We start from the raw sequence: 9,367 nt of genomic DNA, 5'->3' as shown, positions 1-9,367 counted from the left end.
TTGTTAAGCAGTGTTCTGCTAGTTCCATGAGGTGCTTAACTGGTTGGTATTTATTTTTGATGATTTCAAGAGTCTCTTTTGTCGGGACTTGAGTGAATAGTGAAACCACGTCAAAACTTACAAGCACTTGTAAGTTTCTTGCTCCACATGTAGATCTTTGATCATTTCCAAGAAGTGGTATGAGTTTTGTACATGTGAAGCTGCTGTTTCAGCATGGGGCTGTAGCTGTTTTGCTAAGTATTTGGCTAGGTTTTGTAGTGGTGCTCCTCTGGAGCTGACTTCAGTGGAACACCACTAAAAAACCTAGCCAAATGATGATTCCACCAGACTGTCAATCATTTGGAAGCCTGCACTTGCAAACCAAAAAATCTCCACACCACAAGCTATGTTTTTTGGAAAACATAACTAGGCTTAAAACTACTATAGGGGGAAATAATTTCTGACATTAGTAAATCATTAAAATAAGATGTTATTGTATTTTTTGGACTATAAGATGCACTCCATCCCCATGTGGGTGGAAATGTCTGTGCGTCTTACAGAGCAAATATTGTGGAGGGTAGGGAGGGTCGGTATGGCACCGATCAGCTGTTCTAGGTGGTGAGGATCACTGCCCCTATCACAGCTGCTGCTGCTCGTTCACAATTGGCAAACAGGCTGTGGCAGTGGTGAACAGGCCACAGCAATCCCCACAGCCTAGAATACTGATCGGCAGTATTCTGGGAGACAAATCCAATTGCCAATCGGTAGCAAAGGCTTCAGCATTTTCCCGTGGCGGCAGCAGCTTAGTTCAGTTGAGCGGTGGTGGGCGCAACAGAGCGGAGCCCTATGAGCCATACGCTGGGGTTGCGATAACAAGCTGAAGCTGATCAGCCTGTTTGCTGTTTGCTGCAAGGATGCTAGCCAGATGAATAACCGGACCGATGCTGGGAGCCAGAGGCAGATTTTGTTTTCTTGTTTACTCCTCTAAAGCTAGGGTGTGTCTTATAGTGTGAAATATATGGTAATTTCTTAATGTTGAAAACTCCATGTTGTAAAGGAAAAAGGAAGTCTCTTCATTCAAGCAGAACAATGGTGTAAGCTGGCCCAACACACATAATGTAGGGATACCTACAGATAGTGGGCTTCTGAAAGTCAGATTAATAGCTGGAGCTGGATGACATCAGTGACTCTTGTTCAAGCCTAATGGAGCTTCCACATTAAGAGGCAGTCTACATCCAAAGAGCTAGTCCTCCTGGGCAACAAGATAGAAAACCGACTGTTTTTCTGATTTTTAGGAAGTTATTCTTCCAAAGGCATTGGCCCAGCACTGCTAGCTTACAGAAATAGGGGAGGGGTGATCATTGTTAGTATTTCAAAATGCTTAAAAGCCAGGAGACCTTGAGTCTCCTTGGAAACTCCTGGGCCTTTGTGTCTTCATCCAGCTATCTCTGGCATTAACTCTCAGTTATAGGTAGTCGTCGACTTAAAACCATTCATTTACAAAAGCACTGCAAAAATCAAAGCTAAAACAGCACTGAAAAAAGTGAGTCATGACTGTTTTTCCCCCTTGCCACTGTTGCAGCATCCAACATGGTCATGTGATCAAATTTTGGATGCTTGGCCACTGGCATATATTTATGATGGTTGCAGTGTCTCCGGGGGGCCATGGGATCCCCTTTTGTGGACCACCTGACAAGCAAAGTCAATAGGGAAACCAGAATCACCTAACAGCTGTCATTATTAACTTAACAGCACAGTGATTTGCTTAACAACTGGGGCGAGAAAGGTTGTAAAATGGGGCAAAACACACTTAACTGTCTTGCTTAGTGGCAGAAATTGTGATTGTAAACGGAGGCCTACTTGTACTCACTGTCCTCAGTGAGTGAAAAAAAAATCCATTTCAAAATATGATGGATTTCTCAAGGGCCACTGGATTCTAGGGAACTCTTTCCATTTTGTAGCCAACTTTTGAGAGGATTGGGATATTCTAGGGATGAAAACACCCAGTTATTCTCCTCTTACAAAAGAGAGCTAGGGAGCAAATATGCTCCACTGCAGTTCCCTCTTTCATTCCTTGTTGGTGTTAAAAGACAGATTTGATTATTTTTCCAATTGATCAGGATCACAAGCAGCCTTAGCCTTTGAATTAAGGAAAGCTTTTAAATTTGATAAACTACCTTGGCTATGGAATGCATCTAACCATGCAAAACCAAACTGAAGCTTAACACTACAGGTAGTGCTTGGCTTATGACCACAACTGAGTCCAAAATTTCTGTTAAGTGAGTTTTGCCTCATTTTATGACCTTTTTGCCACAGTTAAGTGAATCACTGCAGTTGTTAAGTGAATCATGGAATAATCTGGCTTCTCCTATTGACTTTGCTTGCTGTTAGCCGTCTGGGAAGGCTATAAATGGTGATTGTATGACCCCAGGACAGTGCAGCTCTCATAAAGTATACACCAGTTGCCAAGCACTGGAATTTTGGTCAGGTGACCCTGTTGTGCTGCTGCAACAATCGTAAGTGTGAAAATGAGTCATGAGTCACTTTTTTTAGTGCCATTGTAATTTTGAATGGTCACTAAATGGTTGTAAATTAAGGCTACCAGTAATCCATTCAACCCAGAATTTTTCCACTTTGGGTAATCTCGACCACATGGATATTATTACATAAGATCTAAATCTACTTAATTGGAACAAAAGGATTCTAAGCAATAGACTTAGTCCATTCTTTTTTCTCTGTTCTAGGGGATTTAAAAAAAAATGTTTTTGGAGAAGGAAAAAAGCCTGCCACAAGCAGCAATCCAGGAGCTGCCGTTCCAAATTCTATGGCAGGAGCAATATGTACAGTAAACTGAAGGACATCCCCAAGACTCCCAGAAGAACAAAAGTAAAATTTATGATCAATATGGAAATCCAAAAAGTGGAATGATATGGTGAGTAGACAACGTCTTGTGAGGGATGGAAGATTGAGAAGGAAAAGGAAGGAGCTCCTTCAGGAGTAGATCCTTCATGTAGGACAGGGGTGTCAAACTCAAGGCCCGTGGGCCAGATCCAGCCATGGGATGCTTAGATCTGGCCTGCAGGGCTGGTCTGGAAATATGAAAAGACTGCCCCACCAGTACCTCTGCTGGCCAAAATGCCGTGGAGGCTGAAAACAGGCCGCCCAGGGCCTCCATACAGACTGTTTGCAGTGGGCAGAGTGCTGTAGGAGGTTTGGATTGGACTGGATTACAATAGTATTAACATAGGATGCTACTTATTTTCTATTCAGGTCACGCACTTACTTGAGACTACATGTCTCAAGTAAGTGCGTGATCTGAATAGAAAACAAGCAACATACTATGTTAATACTACAGGTTAATGCCAGATTTTACATACTGTAGGTCCATTTAATCTACAATCAAAAATCTATAATTGACAGCCATTTCTATTTACTATCCTGGTAATTTTACCTCTGCTATTAGAGCTTGTATTATGTTGTTTATGGTATTGTATTTTTATTGTTAGTTGAATAATAAAAATACAATAGTAAAAATAGCTTTTCTGCCTGGAAAAGCAATTTACTATTAAACAATGGGGCATAAATTTAGAAATAAAAAGTTTAGTAGAATATGAAGAATAAGTAATAAATGTTTTCCAGTAACATCTGGTAGAAGGGATAGGAAAATAGCTATAGTAAAGAATTGTGGAAAGAAAGAAGAAAAGCGGGGGAAGTGCATCTTGACCCTGTAGGAAACTCCCACCATGGCCATGCTGAACTCGCCCAACCCCTGGCCTTCTGAGGTCAAACACATCCCTGATGCGCTCCTCAATGAAATCGAGTTTGACACCCCTGATGTGGGATATCTAGGAGCCATTTCTACATGTTCAGCTATGTCGAGGGTTGTTCATAGTGACTGAGTGGCCAAGGTGTTCCTGACCCACCAAGCTCCCTCTCCTGCCGAAGTTCCTGAGCCCACACTGACTTTACATGAGTGTTTTTGCTTTCATGGGACTGTTCTTGTAACCCTCCACCCTGTTCAGTGGCACTTGTCTAAATTTTGGCAACTGGGGAGGGAGATTACAGAGAGTAGGGAGGCGCCTTAGCACCCTGTGAGACTTCTCTCATGGCGGGAGCTCCGTGAATCTCAAAAGCTTTTTAATGGATGGAATTGAGTCTCAAAGGGAAGGACGTTGTAAAGATAGGCCTGATTTTGATGAGTTTTCTTCATCTGGAGAAGACTTTAAAAAAAATACCCACTGAGGATAACAACTCTTGTCCTTTTCTAAATTTCCCCACAGCTCAGAGAAAAAGAAGCTCTTCTTATGAAAACAGTCCCATCGAGCACCTAAGGCCCAACATGAGACAGCCTGTGTCAGAAGAGACCTGTCAGCCAAAATTTTGACAAAGAGGTCCACGAGATGAATAGCAAGGCAGCTGAAGAAGTAGGTACCCCCTTGGCTCTGGTGGTTGCTATGGCTGGCTTTGGATCCTGTGTTTGGATCCCAGTCTCTTTCGTCCCATCTTAGTGTGGTACAAAAGATTCCTCAGGATGGAGGGAGTTTCAGGAGGCTTGTAAGTTACCTCTGAAGGGAACACCATTAGGGACAAGACCATACCCCATAGATTCCATGACTTACAGTGTGACTCTTTCCTATTGCAGCAAGAGCACATCATTCAGGTCTCATTTGTGGAGTCCTTGATGTTCTCTGACCTTGGTGGTTTTCTTGCAGATATTTCATTACCCAACTAGGTAATGTCATCAGTGCTGGAAGGAAGTGGGGTTTGCTCTGTTTATAGACAAGTGGCTGGCTTTATCAGTGCGCTTAGTGGTTCCTCCTTGATTAGGCTGTGATTTATTGTTAGCTTGTGTGTGTATACCTTGGTGGACACAGGGCAAGGCACTCATATAGAAAAATAAGAGCAAAACCACGCCCTTTCAACACTGATGATGTTAACTAGGTGGATAATGAAACATCTGCAAGAAAACCACCAAACTCAGAGAGCATCAAGAACCCCATAATTGAGGCCCTGAACGATGTGTGCTTGCTGTAATGGGAAAGAGTCACACTGAGCTCAAATTCACACTCAACCCTGAGCTACCAATATTCTCTTCTATCAAGAACTCTTTTATTGCTGCTCTGGTTTCAGCTGAAGCCAAATAGGGAATTGGAAATCCTGGTGCCCTAGAACAAGAGGTTGTATTAGTCTTGCTGTCCTGATAAATAAGTGGGAGAGAGGTTGGTGGAAAGCGAAGGAGAATGAAGAGAAAGTAGCAGTAAAGAGAGAAAAGAAAAACTATCTCTGGATTTTCATAAGTTAGCAGGTCAACTAACCCTTAGCAGGTCAGAGAAACATAACATATCTTTGTAAAACTGGCCCATATGAAGGGGCCTTAATTTGTGGATTATTTTCCTTTGGACAGAGTGATAAGCTATCGCAGAATGTTAAGTCAAAAGAAGCTGGGACAAAGAGGAAGGAGTGGGATAGAGCAGCGTGGTAGACTCTGAATTCTTTTCTTCTCTCCACTTGCTTCCTACCAGGCTCTGTTGGAGGACAACCAGTTCAACAGCATCACTAGCTGCATTGCTAGGTCAGTCTTTGTTTCTTTGATAGTGAGTATGGAAAATCTGTTTGCAATACTCAAAAAAGTAAGGAGGAAGAGAATAAAAGTCAAAAGAATACATTACTTCTTTTATTAGAACAGTTATACCTCTTCCTAGGTCAGAAGATGTTTAAAACAGTCACTCATGCCCTGATCAGCTTGCAATTTGACTACTACAGCAAACTCCACATAGGACTGCTCTTGAATACCATCTGGAAGCTTCAGTTGGACCATGGCCAATTCAACAGTTGACTTTGGATTCTCTGCTCCTCTCCCTTCTTGTTTCCTGTCAGGATCTTTTGGAAAAGACAATACTTTAAGCCGTTTCACCACAGAACTAGCCGCATTGCTGACAATATATGACATCAGTTCAGCCTTTTGTTTCTTTCTTAGTTGGTAAGGAAAATTTGTCTACACTACTCAGTGAGTAAGAAGAGGGAGGCCTTTCAGAAAGTCATTTACACTCTGGTCACCCTTTAGCTTGACTATCACAACCACGTTACATAGGGCTGGCTTTGAATCCCACCAGGAAGTTTCAATTGGATCATGGCTATTTTGGACTTTTTCAGTTAAGATCACCAAACTGAAGATGTTTTCCTTGTGAAGTGGAGAGAAGAGGAAAGTAGCTTGACTCACCATGTCTTCTAGTGATTGATCCAGGTTCTCCTATTCTCTTGAGAAAAATGAAACCAAGGTTGTTGACTAAAAGTTCACTGTTGTCTCTTCTTTCATCTCAAAGTTTGCTTCAGCAAGGTTCCAGCAACCGTGGATTTACTCATAGAAAGCATGCTCCTTGATGTATGGTTTTCCTGCGAACGGCCTCCGTGGAGATAAATGATGTTTCAAAGCCATTACATTCACCAACATTTCCAGGATTTCCTTTGGTGGTGTTGGCATGTCTGGACCAATATTCCAGAAAAGCTTTTCTTTTCACGTGGAGAAGTTGCCCTTGGCCTTATATCCAGAGGCTTTCTTTGTCCAGCTCTTACCTCAGAGCATTTTTATTTTGAAGGTAAGGGTATAAAACATCTCAGAAGGAATTTGAAGGAATATTTGGCCATTGTGAACATTAATAGAATCAAGTGTTAAAGTTGTTGTTAAATGACCCACTGTGAACAATAATTGGGGTGGGGGGTGGGGATGTTCTTGAGGAGAAGCATCAAGTACCATAAGAATATTGGCATGTCATAAGAGCTGTTTTTCTTCATGCAAAGATATCGTCATTAAGATGTCTGTTCAGCTGTAATGTTCCAAAGCCAGATGTGGGTTAGGGATAGTGATCAACAGCAACCTATTTCTTTTTTTTTTCAAGTTTTTTTTAAATTTCAATCTACACATACACAATACATTAACAGTGTGGCATCAATATATCATTAATTTTAGTATAGGTAAACTTAATAATACCTCTTAATACACATATTCACATATCTCTTAATATGCAAATTCACATTAATTCAAAATCCTTCATTGCTTATTTTAACATTTTAATATTCTCCTAGTGCCAACCACCATATCAGTTAAACCTACCTAGTAATTTCATTATTCAATTTCCTCCTCAATTTTTTTTAAATAAAAAATTCTCATTTGGCAAGCAGTATGGTTCCAGGTTTCACATCTCAATACAAACATGACCATAGTTACCTATTCACTTTGTTTGTTCAATTTCATATCACATTAACCTTATTAGTATTAAATATTAAACTTACCCAATTCTAATTCATGTTTAACTTATTTCATTTTTCTTAGGAGATTCTCATATCTTATTTTACAATGTTATCTAAAATTCTCATTTCATTTCTATGTTCATTTCTCATATTATCTTTTTCTGTCATATTTGCAATTTTATCAATCCTTATTTTATTAATTCAAAATTGTCCCCTCTGGTTAATAATTCGAGCTAGCCACCTTCATTCTACCTTAATACCATCTCCCTATTTACTATATAACACAAATAGATAGATAGATAGATAGATAGATAGATAGATAGATAGATAGATAGATGATAGATAGATAGATATGTATGTATGTCAGATTCCACATTACATTTTCTTGATCTCCTTATAAATTATCTATACTTTACAAAAATACTAGTCTAAACAATTAATTATAGCAACTGATATTAATCTTTCCATAATGGTTCTCATTTCAATAGCAACTTATTTCTGTTGATCTTTGATAAATTCAGCTAGCTCTTATAGTTTAGCTAGCTTGGCCAAAGAAAAGCTAGCTAAACTATAAGAAATCAAAGGAAATAGGAGAACCTAAACTTGTGGGACGCTGTATTAAACATAAAAAAAAATCCATTCTCTAAGGCATTCTCTAAGGTTGAAAAAACAGTTTGGCTGAAAAGGAAAAGATAGAAAGTGGTTGCAGACCTTAATCATGGCAACATGAATTTCCCATGCCAAGATAAACCATAGACTTGGCACTGCAGTTCTTATGTAACCCCAGCCCAATGTTCACACAAAGATTAGGAAGTAATTAGATATTTGAAACCTAGTCGAAAGTGAGTGCCAGCTGTTAAAATCATAGTGACAATTACAGTGTGTGTGGTACATGAATGGGGAAAATACATGCAAGAGACCCAACACTAAAATCAAAGGCACATAGGGAGTGCCTTCTCTGCTGTTGCTCTTGCCCTCTGGAACATCTCCACACCTGATATGAGGTTGGCCCCAATCCTTCTATGTTTTTGTAAGGACCAAAACACGTGATTGTGCCAGTAGACTTGGGGCCCCAGTGAGGGAACAGCACAATGGAGGTGGCTGATTGAGTAATAATGGACCCCTCCACCTCCATCTCCGCCCTCCCTGTGTGTCTTTTATTTTAATGTTTGATTTTACCTTTTTATGTTTTAGCATAGATCTGACTGTTAGCCACACAGTTATTACCCTATGGTACAGTGATGGGCCAATAAATTTTATAAATATAGAAATTTTGTTCATGAACCCTTTTCTCCCCACAGTTTGTGCTAACAAAGTTCAAGAATCCTACTTTCCACTGATTTTTAATGGGGAAAATGTTTAGATTAATTAGATTGGCTCCGTACACTTATAAATGCATTCTGATGCATGCAAACCTACTCTTTGCAAAAGAACCTGGCTCTATCCATTTGTACATTCTTAGCCATACCTGATTTAGCCCTAACCGGCTAAAGGACACAAACTAAGTAGAAGTTCAGGCATTCTGGGCAAACCAGACCAAATTAAAACCTGATTTGTTGAAGTGTTTTGTGGAAACAGCAACAGAAGGCAGCTGTTTTTACTTACTTGTTTGCAAAATGTGGAGGATGTCTGCGCACAGATCTTGGCATTGTTTTAAGGGGCACAGCTTAGGAGCAAAAGTGGTGAGGAGCACACCTGTGTCTTTCCTGGAACCATTCTGAAATTAAAATAAAAAAGAAGCAAAAGTAGGCTGGCACCAGTTATAAGCTTGGTACATTTTGGGTGCTGAGAAATAGTTTTCTGGGCCATATGTTGTTTGATATTTTTTGTCATTTTAAAAAATCAATATTTGCATAGTGGATGTCCAGTGGTTGGATTGAAAACAAATTTAATAAATTGCAGCATTTGAATGCTTGAGTGCTTGAGAAACTGGTCGAACGAGTACGATTTCATAGCTAGGGCTATTTGTAGAGCGTAAAACTCGTGACTGTCAAAAGGTTTTCAAAAATGTTTATTTGTGTCTGCCTGCAGTAGTGAATTAGCTAATCTGTAAACATTGAACTTAATAAGTTTGGGAAAGAGGCTCTTCAAATGGGAAAGTACACTAGATAACTTCAAAATATATCAAGTCAGCCCTGTT

General features: G+C 40.0%; 1 long non-coding RNA gene across 1 annotated transcript; it reads left to right on the top strand.

Moving 5' to 3' along the window:
* Positions 1 to 2,729: 2,729 nt before the first annotated feature.
* LOC113447888 (uncharacterized) lies at positions 2,730 to 9,156 on the top strand. Its single transcript, XR_003375670.2, has 3 exons — positions 2,730 to 2,911; positions 4,260 to 4,403; positions 5,502 to 9,156. It is a non-coding gene; the product is annotated as an uncharacterized LOC113447888 (long non-coding RNA).
* The last annotated feature ends 211 nt before the right edge of the window (positions 9,157 to 9,367 follow it).

This window comes from Pseudonaja textilis, chromosome Z (genome assembly GCF_049901715.1).
Source record: "Pseudonaja textilis isolate UNSWEBS1 chromosome Z, rPseTex1.2, whole genome shotgun sequence".
Lineage (NCBI taxonomy): Eukaryota > Metazoa > Chordata > Lepidosauria > Squamata > Elapidae > Pseudonaja > Pseudonaja textilis.
Note: the sequence above shows the minus strand (reverse complement) of the source record. Positions and strands in the feature narration are given on the sequence as shown.